An 18809-nucleotide genomic window follows, 5' to 3' on the forward strand; every position below is an offset into this window, starting at 1 on the left:
TTTGGTTGCAACACACTGCATCATCTTAGGCAGGAGATAAATAGTTTCTTCTTGGACATTCATTCCTATAAAACTACACCCCATCCTCACTTTTGCCACACACAAGAAACAAAAAGTCTTATACCTGCTATATGAACTAAAGGAAACTGTCAATCACCAAACCCCATTAGTGACAGAAGACATTACCAAGATATTTCCAACGGCATTTTCTGTGACCTCATGAAGTGCTGCTTTCCCCTCTCTCCACTGCATCATAACAAAATCCTGCAGTTGTTTAAATAAGGCTGGCAGGAGGTACCATAAAGTCACTATGGGCATTCTTGCATACTTCCCCACCCCACTTCCAGGAATATGAGTTCCTTCACATGATGGAGACTTTTGTCTACTTTTCTTACTGAGATAATGGCAATTCTGAATACAGCTCCATTTTGAGAAATAAGAAAGCTCCTGTGGCCATCTGAAGTGGCTAGCACCTATGGCTGGGTCCTCCTTAACCCCAGATATAGCCCACGGGCTTCCCAAGTGGTGCAAGTGGCAAAGAACCCGCCTGCCAGGTTCTGGCATTAGAACTCCTTATGCCAGGAGACATAAGAGACACAGGTTCAATCCTTGGGCTGGGAAGATCCCATGGAGGAGGGCATGGCACCCACTCCAGTATTCTTGCCTGGAGAATCCCCATGGACAGAGGGGCCTGGCAGGCTACAGTCCATAGGATTGCACAGAGTTGGACACAACTGAAGCGACTTAGCATGCACGCATGCCCTAGAAAAAGTCCTTGGGACTAGGTCCCAGGGACGCAGAGGATCTTTCCTGTCCAACGCTTCCTCTCATGTCTTCTCAGCCCTCTAGTCCTGTCCACATAGCAGTGATTTCCAGCCAGGAGCCTTGACCCAGTCATCTAGGCAGCAGTGTGATGTGCCTCAGCAGGCTCTTAACACGGCAGGGGTGCTGACTGTCTGGCTCTAGGACCCCCTTGGATATCTGCTGTACAGTCATGGGGCAGAGCAGCCTCACCGCTGAGTGCAACTCAGGCACCAGGACCCCAGCAGATAGGTGCTGCCCAGACTCCATGCCGGGGAAGGGGCATAAATCATCTTCTGTATCTGCTTCAAACTTTAGAGATCACAAGTACTTCCGAGGGCATTTCAATCTAATTCTAACAATTAACCTTATCTGGGGTTAAGGCGAAATGTCACTGCCATTTACAGATCAGAAAAGAGAAACACAGAAGATGCCCCAGGTCCTATGAATCAATGGGGAAGTCCATACAAAGTACTGTTGAGTGATACTACCATTCCTGTGATGTACTTCTACACCTATTATTCCTAACAACAATAGTAGCTTACTAATACTGTATTTACAAGTACTGACAGAAAGGATTCAGGACACAACATTAGAAAAGCAATGTTTCTAATTTAATGTGGCAACTTCAGTTCATTATTCTCTGGCAAGTGTCTCCTTTTGAACAAGGTTAGCTATATAATTTGTGGGGTTCAGGGCAAAATGAAAATGTGGGATTTCCTTTTTAAAAAGGTATTAAGGATTTCTAGACCATGATAGCAGAGCATTAAAGCAAGCATGGAGCCCTTCTAAGCTCAGGGCCCAATGAGACTGCACTGGTCACAAGCTGGGCCCTGCTTCTGAGCCTTCAAGAGACACGTACGTCTCAGTACAAGTGTAAGGACAAAAGAGGAAACATGGTTTGGATTCTCTTATTTTTCTCATTTCCTGAGAACTCTGAAATTTGTTTCCTCTTATAAATATGTCATCATGAGTACCATTAGAATCAGAGATTCGCACAATTTCCGGATGATAAATCTAGACTGTGTTTTCCCTTCATTGATTCTTGACATAATGGACTTCCTGTGGAGTTTTTATTCATCTGCTCACCCTTTCAAATACTATGTAAAACAAAAACTAGGAAAGCAGTTCTATCTCCATCCCTCCTTCTCTTAGACCCTTCAATCAAGAAAGGATACAGTGAATATGTTAGAACTAAGCTAAGCAGGGACAGGCAGAAAGGCTGTGTCGGTTACCCGGCTTGCAAAGAAGAAACAGCGCCATTGAAGGCACAGCCGCACACAAGGCTGTGCTAAGTGATTCTCACTCCAGAGATGCTAGATATTTTTAGTTTGGAGAGAGCCAGTCTGTGCCCAGCCGAAGCCCCACCCATCACGATTCTTCCCTAACTCTCCCACTTCCAAGTTCAGTTCAGTTCAGTCGCTCAGTCGTGTCCAACTCTTTGCGACCCCATGGACTGCAGCACGCCAGGCCTCCCTGTCCATCACCAACTCCCGGAGTTTACTCAAACTCAGGTCCATTGAGTCAGTGATGCCATCCAACCATCTCATCCTCTGTCGTCCCCTTCTCCTCCACTGCTCCCACTTCCAAGCCAGGAAACAAATAAAAGGAAACTAGGAAAACCATCAAACAACTAACATGAAATGTATATTGCAATGTTTTTTAAGTGCTCTATGATAAAAGTTTGAATATGAGCCACATTTTGGGTTTTGTATATCCGATCACACACAGAAAAGGTGTTTTCACTAAGCTGTCTTGGAGTCTGGCTTTCTGTCCTCTGTGATCCTTTCTTTCTTGACAAATGACTGACCATATTTAACCGATTCTAAGATGCATATTTTCTTAACGTTTTCATGTCTCTGAAATCAGAATGTGTCTTATAATCAGGGCATTTTACGATCCCTGTCAGCCAGGAGGCAGTTGAAAGGGAAATGTCACTGCCATACATACTCAAACTTGGTTGTGGCTATTTTGGTATCATGATATATGATAAAAATATATGTCCATATATGAAAGAAAAAAGCTCTTTTGGTAAGTATAAAATTAAAATTTTATGGATATGAAAGCATTACATCACAGTTTATTTGGAAGTATTTTTTTCTTAGTGTTACATAAAAACATATTACATAAAAAAATCTCAAATGTGATGAAACACGTCATATCTTCTGTAGAATGCAATATCTGCCACTGACAATTTTGAAGAGCTTGAAAAACTTCACATATATCCACTGAGAAGCCATCCAAAGTTCATTCTGGGAAAATTTCCAGATACTAATAAAAGACTACTTTTCCAATATATTTAGTGGAATATTGGTTTGTTTGGGGTTTTTTACTTTTTCCTAAGAAAAACAACTACAAATTTCAAGCCTAACAAGTAGAAATTCCCCAATTCAGAAACCCAAATACTAGTAAAGGAACTGGTTACCTCAGAATATCAACATTAGTGGACAAATCAATCTTTTCTGTGATCATGCTCTTTAGGGGAAGTTAGAGAATTTTAATCTGAGCTCTAGAGTAGCACTGTCATATAAAACATATAATGCAAGCCACCTATATCATTTTAATTTTCATGTTACAATATTTTAAAAAAGTTTAAAAAACAGGTGAAATTAATTTTAATAATGTGTGTTGTTTCACTCAATATAGCCAAAATATTATCATTTCTACATGTACTCAATATAAAAATATTAATGAAAAATTTCATTTATGTGTGCCCTGTCTTTGAAATCTGCTGTGTTGCATTTTACACTTAGAATATATTGCAGTTGGCACTACTGTGTGTTTAGTCACTAAGTTGTTTCTGACTCTTTGCAACCCCATGAGCTGTAGCCCACCAGGCTCCTCTGTCCATGAGGTTTCCCAGGTAAGAATACTGGAGTGGGCTGCCATTTCCTTCTCCAGGGGATCTCCCTGACCCAGAGATCGAACCCTGGTCTCTTGCATCTCCTGCATTGTCAGGCGGATTCTTTACCACTGAGCCAACAGGGAAGCCCAGTTTGCACTAATCACATTTCAAATGCTCAATACCCACATGTTGCTAGCGGCTCCAATATCAGACAATGGAGGTCTAGTCAATATACACATTTATCAGCAAAACAAAAATAATCCCTTTCAGAGCCTTTGGCTCAAACATGATTAGTCATAAAAACAGTTGGCAGAAAATCAAGAGTGGCAGCTACCTCCACTGCACTCCTGTGACTGTGAACTACAAAAAATTGATTATCCTAACTGACAAAACATTGCTCTGGAGCAATCCTGCTGAAGACAGTTTAGAACAGTGGGCTTCAAACTTGGCTACTCATCCATGAATTCTTTTCAGAAAGTATGTGAGCAGGGGTAGTTTGCAGGGAATCCACGCTCAGCTTCTCAACATCCATGCCTCTTCCTGCCTAAAACTGATCTGTCCAAGGACAACTTTTTCCCACTTGCTTAAAATTAAGCATTATTTTGCAGCTATTCTCAACACTAATCACTTACATCTGTCATTAACTGGAAAGAAAACACCTCCTAATAGCTGCATATACTGTCCATGCTGATTCTTTTACACATAATTGGAATGTTTTTTGTGTTACAAAATGTTTACATTGGTAAAACATGTACAGAAATTGTATGTGATTTCTTTCAATTAAGGTACATCATTCAATTAAACTAACTAAGACGTGTTTTCTCAGATTGTATCTTGAAATATCTTTCCCAATGAAAGTCAATCCTCATTTCATTTTATAATTACAGATTTTCTAGTACTTATTTTCAAAAAATTAAATATGGTTGTTGCCAGACCAATTATTTTTTAGCTCTATATACTTTTCTCTTTTATAAAATATGGCTGAAAAGTTTAATCCTGTGGCCTAAAAAAATTAATGTCTTTAAAATTTTTTATACATTATTCTTAATTATTTCCAGAAACCCAAAATTGGGATATTTGTTTACCAAAAGAAACTATGCATGCCATTCAATTCCTTGTTTTATAACATATTAGCTACATATTACACTGTTTAATTTTAAATTACATATAAGAAACAAAATTATTATTAAAGTTTTATTATTTATTTTATTGTATTAATAAATTTTATCATTAAAATTATTATTAAATATTAAAATTAAATTTTCTTTATTCTGAAATACATTAAAATCTCATTTTAATTTTCTATTTACTTTGCTAGTAAAATATTTAACCAGAGGTGCCCCCAAATTGATTTCTCCATGGTTTAAATAAGGCTCCTCAAAATGCATATTATTTTATATTCTCCATTGAAAAATGAAATTGGACACTTTATCTGAAGATAAAGCTGATTTGGCTGATTATTTTGATATGAACATTGCCTTTGTCAACTGAGTTATATTATAAATGTTTTCTATGAAATCAAAAATCCAAATCAGTAGCCTCAAAGTTTCATATTTAGGGTAAATAATAAACTAAAGGGATTTTATCAAAATTATTGTATTAACTAAGTGACACTTATCTAAGTATTTTGATTTTCCCAATCTTTGTAAGTCCACTGAATTAAAAACAATGTCTCAAAATGAAAGAATGATATATAATAGTCATTTGCTAAACCTCGGTAATAAGGTTATTCTGGTAAGCCTCCCAGAAACACTAAAATTAATGATTCAGCAACAAACCCTTCTATAATTCGGGCTTCTTTTCTTTCAAACAATTAATGATAGGCTCAGCCAAATTGTCTGTTAAAAATAAAAAAATTTAATTTAAAAAGTTTAAGTCATTAAACTTTTTTTATGACTGGTCATCATGAGATTTTTGATCTGTGACTTGGACGCTCATTCCATTCCCTTCTCCTTATTTATGGGAATAAAATTTATACTGTACTCTGTCTCATTAGAAGTAAGAGTCATCCTCCAAGTCATGAACTAACTTGGGGAAAAATAAACAATCAAATTCACTTAGGAAAAGCATTGCCAACCAAATTCTAGTTTTCATTTTTAACTTTTCAAAATGTGTAATATTTTATACTCTTCTGATAAACTGCGTGCTACTAATAATTTAATAATAAAAGATTTAGTACTTAGAAGCTTAGCATTATGGGAAAATTTATTTCAACCTATATTTTTGCAGAGATGTATGGGTGACCAATAAAAGGTCTTTGAACATTAAAATAAATTGCATTAGGATAAATTCTGTGAGGGAAGTTGAATGGAATGGCAATTTCAAGGAAATAATAAAATCATGTAAAATTTCTAACTGTTCGTGGTTTTTTCTTATTTTTGTGCTCTTAATTAACAATGATGAGTGTCTTGTTAACATGATATTTTTAGCTCATTGGACAGATTAAGGTGAAAGTCAAAGTCAAAGTCACTCATTCGACTCTTTGCAACCCCATGGTCTATACAGTCCATAGAATTCTCCAGGCTAGAATACTGGAGTGGGTGGCCACTCCCTTCTCCAATTAGCAAGGTATTTTTAGCTCATTGGACAGATTAAAAATGTGATTAAATCATTAAATAAAGGTATAAATATTTATAATATGCCACAAAAGATAACTGTACAAATAATTAAACTTATGATAAGAAATTTCAGATGATAACTTCAAGATGTTTGACAGGGTGGACAGTTTCTCAAAATTATTTTAGGTAGCCTATAATTAGCAAGTTTGAAGACCACCACTATAAAACATAGTCTCATTGAATCCCAGAGGAAAACTGAGTGAAGGAAAGAATTTTAGAAACAAAGACTTCTTTTTATTTTATGACTTTTTAATTTCTGAAGAGTTCCACCTTTATTCCCAGGTATATGTTCGAAGACCCCCAGTGGATGCCTGAAACCGTGGATAGTACTCAACCCTATATAGACTATGTTTTTCCTATACATACACACCTATGATAAAGTTTAATTTATAAATTAAGCACAGTAAGAGATTAATGATAATAATGAAAACAGTAAAATAGAACAAATACACTGTAATAAAAGTGGACATGGTCTCACTCAAAAATATCTTATTGTACAATAAAATGCCTTTTCCATCATAACGAGGCACTTATCCTTCACTGTGGCTGTAATTTTCACAGTTTGAGATGCAATAGCAAATCTGGCACCAATTTCTTTTTCCTTTTTCACAATTTCATGGGTAGAAGATGCATTCTTACCATAAATCTTAGCAACCTCAGCATACAACGTGGTTTTCTTTCTTTATTAACTCAAGAACTTTTAACTTACAGGAGTACTTCATGCCTTCTCTTTGGTGTATCCGAATTGCCAGCATCACTACTCTTGTACTTTGAGGTCATTAAGCAAAATTAGGGTGACTTGGACACAAGGCTGTGATAGCTCGACGGTCGATCTGATACTAAGTGACTAATGAGTGGGATGTGCAGGACTAAGGGATGCTTCACATCATGGGTGGGACCGAGCAAGACGGTGCAATATTTCATCATGCTACTCAAAATGGCGTGCAATTTAAAACTTATGAATTGTTTATTTCTAGAAATTTGTATTTAATATTTTCAGACCACAGTTGAGTGTGGGTAACTGAAACATTGGAAAACAAAACAGTGGATAAGGGTGGGGGCTATGGTATAGCAGAAACCACTATAACTTGATGTATACCAGTTTATTCACCAGGGCAGTTATACAATCTTGCAAAGGTGAAATTTTAGGGAGTATTTCTAAGCAATAACAAATACTGTACTTACTCAAAATGATCACTAGGTGGCGAAAGACACCCTCTTCCCCGCTTCCACCAGCTCTCTCAATCTTCCTATCTCCTGCAAAAAAGAAAAGGATAGGAATAACTTAGAACGGTGACAACGACACACAACAATAGCAAGAAATATTTGTTTTAGGTGTTTCCATTTCCCAAGGACAGTAATAAGTCCTTCTCATCTATGAAAATTTCAGAAATAGCCTTGTCTGGGAAGGTCATTTATTCTTCATTAATATCACTTACAAATATTGTTAACTAATACATCTCTCTGATATAACCATGCACTTAAACTACAAAACTCAAACCCTGTTCAGCTAAGTACTTTAGCTCTAGAAAAATCAAAAAGCAGCAGCAGCAGTGGCCTCTGGGACATTCCAAGCACAAGGTTAAGCCCTTCATTGCACTGAATCTGCAAACAGCTATAAGAGCTAGGTGTTAATATCACCCCCAGGATACAGGTGAAAAAGCAGGAAAATAGCCCCAGCTCATTGAGTCAGTAAGTGCCAGATATGGGATGCAAATGCAGGTTTGGTTTTGTTCAAGTTCAAGAGCCACACCTTTAAATATCACACTCTGTGATACTTTGGGGTTGTGTGTGTGTAACTGTCTATGGGTCTTTCTATATTTGCCTATTCATATTTATATTTCTGTGCTTCTGTGTGATTTTATGTCCATGATTCTGTGCAATGTGGAAGTGTGTGTCTGTGTGCACACACACAAACACATGTGCAATCCAGAGCTTTCAGAGATATTTCTGGTAATTTCCACATCACTTTATATAGTTTAGCCATCAGAGGGAGCTCACTAATTTTCATTTTCTCTTGAAGAGGCTAAGAAAAAGATACACTAAAAGTCACATTCTTTTATATGTGGTTGAGTCGGTTTTCGTATGTTTCAGTCTGCATGTGTCTCTATGTCTATGCATGTGGAAGTCTGTGTTTCTGTCTGTAACATGATTAAGCCCATGGATACACCTATATGCTTACACTGACAGATGTACTAGTGTCTGTACATTCTTATATTTGATGTACATTTAGACTTAGTGTTGTGTGGGCATAGAAGTATATTTGTAGATCATTTGTGCATATGCACACATGAGCACGAGTCAATGTGTGTATATATTGACATGTGAGGGTGCATCTCTGGGCATCTGTGCATTTGTGTGCCTGTGGGTTTGTCTCTATTTCTACATGTATATGGTAAAGAACCTACCTGCCAGTGCAGGAGACTTAAGAGATGAGGGTTCGATCCCTGGGTTGGGAAGATCCCCTGGAGGAGGACACGGCAACCCACTCTAGTATTCTTGCCTGGAGAATCCCACGGACAGAGGAGCCTGGAGGGCTACAGTCCATAGGGTTGCAAAGAGTTGGGCACAACTGAAGTGACTTAGCACACATGCATGCATATGTGTATGTCTCTTGCTTTTATAGGGTGAAGATGTTCTGTGTCTGTGTATTTCTGGGTGGGGATGCCTGCCATCTGAGTGCACATTTGCATGTGAATTTGTGTGTCCATATAGGCAAGTGCATTTATAGAGCTCTGTGCATGTGCCTGTAAGGGGCTTTGGAGCGTGTCAGCATCTATGTGGTTGAAGTCCTGTCTTCAGTGTGTATATCTCTGCAAGAGACCGTGTGTATAAGATAGCACCCATGCCTGCATGGACATGTTTAGTCCTCATGTTTACTGTTTGCAAATATTCATCTGTGTGGGCCTCTGCATGTCTCTGTATCTGTGTGTACATGACACAGGTGTGTGTAGGGGTGGGAGTCCATGTGCCTACATGTCTACATTCTTGCCTATAAGCCTCTTTATCTGTGTCTCAGGGCTTCTCTATTCACACATGCATGCCTTGTTGTTCATACATCTGTTCCTCCACCTCTGGTTGGATATGTATGTCTGTGTGACCATCCTCATGTCTGTGGGCGCATGTGTGCGTGTGAGTCTGCATAAGTCTGTCTGCATGAGAACTAATGTCTTTGGACGACTCTCTGGGTGAATGCATCTGTGTGTCCACGTGCAGGTGTTTATGTTCCTGTGTGCATTTGAGGACTCTGTGTACAGGAATTTTCCCTATGTGTTCTGCTATGTCTCTGCTGCTCTTGGTTTGTGTATGCCTCTGTGGTACCGATGCCCACTTCTGTTTGCATGCATACATATGACAATACACACACGTGTCTGTGCAACTGTGTGTTTGTGAAGGCATGCCGGGCTCTGCCATGTGGGTGCATACCTTTCTGTCTGTGTGAAAGACATGCATGCTTGTGTCCCCGTGTGCCTCTGTGTTTGTCCGGTATATTTGTGGGTCTCTGTGTCCATTTGTACATTCACGTGGAATGTGTTCACGTGTGTAAATCTGTATAGATGTACCTGTACCAGCTTTGGTGTCGATACCTTTGTGCGTCTACATGGATGTGAGTCCATGTATTTCTCTGTCTCTGTCTACATGCCTGTGTCTCTGTGAATCTAACTGAGATTCTGTACATGAATGTGACTTTGTATGTTCCTCCTGTGCATCTAAGTGAGTGTGTGTGAGTGCAGACATATTTGCCCATGTATACCTCTGTGTGGGTCTCTAGGCCTGTGTGCCTATATGCCCATATCTGCAGGTATACACTTCTGCATATGAATCAATCTCCCTCTCTCTTCCCTGCCTCATTCTCTCCCCTGTATCTATATATAATGCTTATATCTCTCTATATAAAAGTATATGTCTGTATATGTATACAGCACTGTCTCTGTGTATATATGCATGTAGAGATTTCTTTATGGATTGTCTCTGTTGTGTCTGTGTCTGCATGGATATGTCTCCACGTACAGTGCATGTATGTGTGCACACCTGCATGCTTGTGTGTTTCTACATGCACACCAACATGCATGAACATTCCCATGTGCATCCCCATGGTAATTTCTATACATATGCATGTGTGCACATTTATATGTTTTCATGGTGAGCATGAGCATGTAGGTTGCATGTACAGGCAGGAACATGTATGCACAGGTATGTTTTAATAACATCTATGCCTCTGTGTGTAGATTCATGTACTCCTGTGAGCATGAAAATGATAGTAAATACATATTTAAAACACATATATCTACCTATGAATAAATCTCCATACTTCAGTGTTTGTGTAAATGTCTCCGTGTCTCTGTGTATCAATAAAAACACATACACCTGTGTCTGCATATGGACAGCTCTGTGCAGCCTATGGGTGTGTGTGTAGACAGGCCAACACCCATGTGTCTGTGTGAGCTTCCATGGGTTTGTCTACGTTTCTGCATAAACATCTGAAGTGTCTGAGAATGGACATGTGCCTCATCAGCCTCTAGAAGCATCTATATGTTGTCATATGTCTGTATGTGTATGTATCTGTGTTTTTGCAACTTTGAGGTTATGAATTAGTAAACACATCCTATGGATGCCTAGGTTGGCATACATATGTCTCCGCATGCTTCTCTGGGCCTGTGTGAGTGTGGAGTGTATATTTCTACCTACATGGTGCTCTGTGTCTACATACAGAACCGTGTACATTTGTATGGATCTGCGTGGATGCATATGTGTATCCGTGTAGACATGAGATGATCCCTGTTGGGACTCTGGGTTATTTGCTCCTATTTGTGCAAACACGTCTTTGGCTGTGGCTGAAAGAATGTATGATCTGTGGGATGATGACACACCTGTAGGTCTATGTCAGTGTGAATATCTGTGGCACTATGCGTGTGTGTGTGTGTTCTAGTGTGTAGGTACTTATCTGAGATGCATGTTATGTATGTTGATGTGACTACTTTATTGGAGAAAGACTTTTCTACTCATTTCTTCAGCTGCCTTTCTACTGTTTGGCCAGCAGAGGGGGCTCAAGATTTTCTTCCTGCTCTTGAAATAGCCACAAAAATAAGCATTAAAAGATGGCCTTCTTCGGAAAATGTGGATTATTAAAGACAGTAACTATGGTGTAATAACACAGGCTTTATAATCTGAAGGCCAAATATGGTGGCTGCTCAGATCTTCCAGTCCTGATGCCATCAGGGACCTTTCTGCCGGAGACCCTGGCATGCACCTACCTATCTTCCTCCTCCCCCTGGGCCTAAGCAGGGCCCACCTGCTGCAACCTTTTCCCCATTTTACTGCTTCTCTTTGACTAGAAATGCAGATTAAGATACCTGATGTCATATAGTCCAACAGTCTTGGAGGCAGGAACCAGCATCATCCACAGTTGACAAATGAAGACTGAGGATCAGAAAATTAAAGCGCATCATGAGCACCATATGACTAATAAGTGGCAGAGGCAGAATTCAAAGCCAGTCCTGACTGACATGAGAGCTTTCTGCCTTCTGCTCCACCTTGAACCACTTATACTTTCGAGTATGTCCCGTTCCCAGTGCTGGAGCCAGGACTGGGAAGAGGCGCAACTGCATTCCCAAGCCTGTGTCCTGAACCTTGATTCTTTCCTGAAACTATCTCATTTCATCCTTGGAACAGCTGAAAAGGAAATATTTCACCCATGTTTACAAATGCTTATACAGAGCCAAAGAAATGAAGTCACGTGGCAAAATCCTGTGTGAGCATGCAGGTCCTCAGTTCGTGTGCTGCTGCTGCTGCTAAGTCGCTTCAGTCGTGTCCGACTCTGTGCGACCCCATGGACTGCAGCCTTCCAGGCTCCTCTGTCCATGGGATTTTCCAGGCAAGAGTACTGGAGTGGGGTGCCATTGCCTTCTCCACAGTTAGTGTGCTACAGAGTAACAACTTGTTGCTGAGGCTTAAAGGTGATAGCGTGGATGCCTCATGAAGTCAATCTGAATGTTCCAGAGGACACACACTTACTACCCCGCTTTTCTTGTGAGGCCTTCTGAGTATTATGTAGCAAGTCTGGGTGTTATGAGGGTATCTGTGAAGTCTGGGGCCAGTCTGGGCATTGTGGGATGAATATGTGTGCTGTGGATCGTGTGTCTCTCGGTATGGCTCTTCTGTGAGGACCGTGGGACAAATCTGAGTGTCCCAGGGCTGGTTTCTGAGTTTAGGTGGCATGTCTCTGTGTAATTGGAGTGAGGCTAAATGTTGTGTGTTGAGTCTGTCTGAAGGAAGGTGAGTCTAGCTGTTGTGGGGCTAGTGTGTGTGAAGTATGTGGAGTATTAGTAAATGGTAGGGCCTATGAGTTGCTTGTGGTGTTAGTCCATGACAGGTATGACTCACATGTGCACTGTGATGTTGTTCTCTACATTAAGGGAGGAATAGCTATAGGGTGTGAGGTGAAGCTGTGGATTATGGGTTATCGCTATGAATTATGGGTCCTGTGCAGTCTGAGGTTTGGAGTGAGTGTGTTTTGCGGGAGTGATTCAGAGCATTGTGATTTTTATGACTATGATTTTTTGGATTTGTGTGTGTGTTTAGTCACTCGGTCATATCTGACTCTGTGCGACCCTATGGACTGTAGCTCACCAGGCTCCTCTGTCTATGGGATTTCCCAGGCAAGAATACTGGAGTGGCTTGCCATGCCTTCCTCCAGGGCATCTTCCCAACCAAGAGATTGAACCCACGTCTCTTGCATCTCCTGCATTGGCAGGCAGATTCTTTACCACTAAGCCACCAGGGAAGCCTATTTTGGATGTACCATCAGGTACATCTATGGACTGAGGAACATGTCCTCACAATGTAGGGCATGTCTAGCTGTTGTGGTATATACACTGCAGTCTGTGTGTTGTGGGATATATGCTTGAGTCACAGGGTGAGACAACATGTCATGGGTTGATTCTGGAGATTCTATAGTAAGTTGTTACGTCATAGGGATAACCTTTGCACTGTAGGATATGTCTATGCCTCACAGGCAATTTATGTGGCTTCATAAAGAGGGACAGTCCCATAAGTGAAGTTGTGTCTTTACATAGTATGCCATTTCTGGAAGACGTGGTCTGTGCTGCACACTGTATGATTAGACTGTTTCTGGACGGGGTGTTGGGTATATTCTGGTGTTTTAAAGAGAGTGCATATTATTAGGGGTGAGTCTGGGTGTGCAGGAGCTTGTGCATTTGTGTTAAGATTATCCTGTGTGCTGTAGGCATATCTGCTTTATGAAGTAATTCTGTGTTGTAGCATATGCCAGTGTATGACTGAACATGTCTTGAGTTTGGAATCTTTATGCTGGGTAAAGATTTGTTCTGTGAGGGATGTTTGTGTGGTAGGTCAGTCTATGCATTATAGGGCATGTCTTTCAGCAGTGTAGGACAAGACTGTGTGCTGTGAGGCTTGTCTGTAGTATTGTGGCTCATGTATTGAATTGTGAGATTTTGTGCAGGCAGGTAAGTCTAAATATTGTGGCGCATGTCAGTGTGTTATATGGAGAACTTGATCTGGAGTGCGCTTCTAAGTTGTGATTTTGTTTTAGGTGTTTCCAAGTGAATTTGCTTTGGGGAGGAAGTCTGAGCCTGATGTGGCCATTCTGGAACTGCTGGGCATGTCCCTGCATTTGCAAGGTGTTTTCTACATTGTAGGATGCACTTTTTCACTTGAGGTTTTGCTAAGGTGTAGGGATGACAAAGTACACTAGACATTGTGTCTAGGTTGTAGGTCAAGGGTATCTTGTGGGGCAAGGCTGTGTTGGAAAGTACATCTGGTGAGGAGAACAACTCTGTAATGGGGATCATGTCTTCCTCCTGTGGGGAAAGTCTGTGTGTCCTGGGGCAATTCTGGGGGTTGGGGACACATGTTTTCTTTGTGGGGTAAGTATTTGCCTTATGGAGCAATTGTGTGTGTACATACTGGGGTGAATCTGTGCATCAGAATGCAGTTTTGTGTTTGTGGGAGAAACCTCTGTGTCACAGGGTACACTTGCTCATCGTAGGTTAGCTGCAGCTAGGGATTATGGAGCTAGTTTGTGTGCTGGAAGACACATCTGGGTGTTGTGTGATAAGACTGAATTTGTGGCTGGATATTTTTTAAATCTATTTTTACCATTGGGTAAAATTGGGTGAGTTGATGTTGTAAAGTGAGGCTGTGCAGTATCGGGAAAGTTCAGCTTTGTGGAAGTTATCTGTGGGTTATAGGGCATGTCTTGGTGTGGTGGGGTAAGCCTGGACATGGTGGGGCAAGTCTGTCCATTATAAGGTCATTGTGGATATTGTGAGACATTTTGCGAGTACTGTGGTGCAAGACTGATTCTGAGGCAAAGCTAAGTGTTATAGAGACGTTGGATGCCTCAGGGAGCAAGTCTCGGCTTTTTTGGAGAATTTTTGCATTGTGAGAGAAACCTGTATATGGTGATACTATTCTATGAGCTGCAATGGGAGTCACGTCGTGGAACATGTGTGATACCATCAGTTGGTCTAGGTCGTTGAGAGCTGAGTTTGGAGTTCTGGGACAGTTTAGGCACTGTAGGGCTCATATACATATGGCAGAGTGGTTTTTGGAGTTGTGGTGCACATTCTGTGTGTTTGGGGGCATCTGGTGGTTGCGGTGCATAATGGGCTCATTGTTTGCTTTGTAGATGAGTCTCCGCCCTATGGACTTACGCCATGTGTAGGGGGAAAGCCTGTGCATTGTAAGATGAATTTGGAAGTTGTGTAAAATTGTGTATGTACTATCAGGCAGGTAGGTTTTCTGTCACATGTTTTAGAGCTCCTGGACAAGACTTTGCTGGTGAGGGAGGGAGCGAGTCTTTGCATTTGAGGATGTGACCAGATATGGTGGAGGAGTCCAGTTGTTATGAAGTGCATGTTTTGAGAAGTATTTGTACCTTGTTATGCAATTCTGTGTGTTTCTGGGGGGGTCTACATCTTTGGGGACATATGTGTGGATTGTGGGGTGTATACAGGATGTATAGAACAGCTATGGGGGAAGCTGCCCACTTTGTGTAATTTGGGCTGCTGTGCTGTGAGTCTGGCCAATGTAGCCAGAGCTCGGTTGTGTGACTGGCTTATGCCCCTTGTTTTGGCAGTGTCTCAAGTTGTGACTGTTGCTTGTACATTCTATTGTGTGTATGGGCACTGTGGGACACACATGAGTGTGTGTGTCATGCTGGGCTTGATGCAGGGTGGGTTTGTGTATTTGGGGCTAAGTGTGAGTGTTTGGTACAAATTTGGGAGTCATGTGGTTAAGTGTGTGGTGGCACGAGTTTGTTCTCTGGGGTAGATCTGTGAGTTGTTGGTTGCGATTGTGCAGTATGATGCAATTCTGTGCATTGTGGGGTGACTCAAAGAACTGTGAGCCGAGTTGGAGTGCTGTTGTTCTTTTCTATCCATTGAAACTCAACTATGGGCTTAATGAGGGTGTTTCTATGGGGGCATGCTATTATATTTTAATGTGGTTTGGCAATTATTTTTAGAGTCTGTGTGTTGCACTGTGAGTTTGAGACTCCAAAGGGCAAATTTGCATGTTTTGGGACAAGTCTGAGTTGGGACAAGTTTGTGGAGTTGGTGTGGTGTGGGACAAAAGTGTGTGTCAAGCTCATCTGTACCCTGAATAGAGCTGATGTGCTGTAATGTAAGTCTGGGAGTTCTGAGAGGACTCTTTATCTTGCATGTGTGAGTACATTGTAGGGTGTTTCTGCATGTTATAGTGCATGTGTGTACACTGCTTGAGCAAATCTTTGCGTTATGAGCTAAGTGTGTTAACTGTGAGAGGGTTCTACAGATTGTATTCAGTAGAATGGGTGGTATCCTGAGATGCTATTCCATGCCTTGTTGGGAGAGGAGGTTGTGTTGTCATTGACTGCAAGTGTTGGGGAGCACTCATTTTGCTGAGGGACAAGTGTGTACAAATGCAGGTATGTGTGTTTGGTGTCAACTGTGAGTGTTGTGTGACACATCTGTGTGTCTTGAGTTGACCCTCTACAATACCTGGGGAATCTGCCCAACTTGGGCTGGTTGTATGCTCCTTTGTGTGGGTCTCTGAGTGGTGAGCAGAGTTTTGGCACTGTCTTTGGAGAACATCTAGGAGAGACGTGCGCTGGGGCACATTTCTGCATTGTAAGAAGAGTCTTGTGGGATGAGTTGTGTCTCCTCATTGTGACTTGACACTGCACCGTGCGGCATATCAGGGCTTTGTGACACGATTCTGTGCTTTCTGAGAAGAGTCTGGGTTTCGTATTTGTATCTGCCTGCTGGGTTTTGGCAATTCTGTACACTGTGTGCTGAGCTCAGAGTGGTGGGGTGAGTCCTTGTGATGGGTTGTGGATAAGCGTTGCAGGGTGTGCCTTTGTGCTGCGCATGACAGGTCTTGGTACTTTGTTGCTGCTCTTGTTTTCCTTGTAAGCCAGGTGTCTGCCCAGCAAGGTGTGGGGGGTGTGTGTATGTGTTGGGCACCACGTCTCGGTTCTAGGCCACATTTGTGCTCTGTTGTACAGCTGTGTGTTTTGAAGGCAAGTCTGTGTGCTGTGCATTTCTGTCTGCATTAAGGATACGGGGTTTAATGGTACTGTGAAGTGAATCTGGGCATTGTGGGGCTGTCCTGGATGTTGCAGCCCATGTCTGTGTGCTCTAGGATGTGCCTTTGCGTACAGGGATGAGCGTGTGCTCCATGGGGTAAGTCTGTGCACTGCAGGGAATCAAGTATGTTAGCAGGTATGTTTGCATTGTATACAAGGTGTTCTCCCATCTGTCCAGACTGGTGTGTGATGTATGCCTTGCACAGTTTGGTTGGGCAAGCCTGGGAGGTAAGGGAGCATACCTGCATGTTATAGGGCCTCCTTTGTTCTGGGGAAACTCTTGGCAGTGAGCCTGGGTGTTGTGGGTCTAGTGTTTTCATTGTGGAGTGACTGTGGAGCAAACCAGGTTTGTAGAGTAAGGGTGTGCATGGTGATCACAGCCCATGCACGGTATGCCTTTTGTTATGAGGCAGGTCTATGCACTGAGGGGTTTACCTGTGCTTTGTTGGGGTCGTTTTTAGGCAACACTGTGGACATGTGGGATGTCACTTCCCTGACCAAGAACTGAACTCGTGCCCTTGCAGTAGAAGTGCAGAGTCTTAACCATTGGACCACCAGGGATGTCCCTTTGTTGGGCTTTATACTTGGCATGATGGTGCTATGTGATGAAGATGTGTAGGACATGGCAGACAGGTGTTTGTGGAGCACGTCTTACACTGTTATCACTCTGTGCATTATGGAGTGGGTTGTGTGGGTTGGGGTTGTGTCTGTACTTCAAGATGAATATCTGTATATTGTGAGGCATGACTGTGCAGCATGTGGTGGTTTGTCAGCAGTAAGTTCCTTCCAGATGTTCTGATGTGAGTGTGAGTTAGGCAGGCAGACATTTGCATTACCAGTCACAGGTCGTATTTGAGGGCTCTGGGCCTTGTGTATCTGTTGAAGGACTAGGTGGACACAACTAAAGGTGTTTGGGGCCCTTGCACTGTGATGTAATTCTGTTCCCTTGCGGGGGGGGGGGGGTGCTGTGGGTTGTGTGGATGTCCATACCCTGTGGAAGACACCCAGGATTTCGGAGAGTAGACTGCACAGTGGGACAAGATGGTGTGTCATGATGCCATTCTCTACTTTGTGGGAGGAGTCTGCAGTGAAATCAAGTTTGTATGCTATAAGGCATGTCGATACGGATCAGCTCTCCATTAGAGAAGTCTATGTGTTATGGATTGTTTCTAGGGATTTTAAAGTGAGTTTTCTGTGTTGTGGGGCCAATGTGTTCTGTGGTACGTGAATTGTAGACCCCGTGTGTGTGTGTGTGTGTGTGTGTGTGTGTGTATGACAAGGTACATTTAGTTCAATGGGATGAATGTTTGCATGGATGAGTGTGTATTATCATGAGTGTGTTTGTGCACAGCCATGTGTATTGTGTGATACGTCTACGTGTTAGAGACTCTGCACAGTAGGTGCTTCCCAGTGTTGTGGGCTAACTACAGTCAATAGGGAAATTGTAAGGAAAGGGTGGTGGGAGTGAGCTGTGATGTGATTCTGGGCTGCATGCTGTGTGTTAATTTGAATTATTTTAGTTCAAGTTGTACCATTATGGTCCAGTTGCACGTGTAGAAGCAACAATAACAACAACAACCAGATCTGCTAACATATGTAACACTAATTCTGTGCCAGGCACTCTTCTAAACACGTTATAAGCAGTCACGCATTTATTCTTCTTGACAGGCCTAATAAGTAGGTACCATTATTACTCTCAATTTATACCTGAGAAAAATAAGGCACAGAGACATTAAGACTGCTTTCCAAAGGCACATGATTAGCTAACAATACACATGGTCTTGGAAGCCAGGCAGCCTGAATCCTAAGAGTAAGTTTTAACCACAATCTACACCGCTCCTTTGTTTGGGGATGTGCATATCTCCGGACCTTGTGGGGTTTGTGTCGGTGTGGTGGTATAATATAGGGTGCAGAGCCCCTACAGAGAGCAGAAATT

The sequence above is a fragment of the Bubalus bubalis genome, chromosome X, assembly GCF_019923935.1.
Source record: "Bubalus bubalis isolate 160015118507 breed Murrah chromosome X, NDDB_SH_1, whole genome shotgun sequence".
NCBI classification, from domain to species: Eukaryota; Metazoa; Chordata; class Mammalia; order Artiodactyla; family Bovidae; genus Bubalus; species Bubalus bubalis.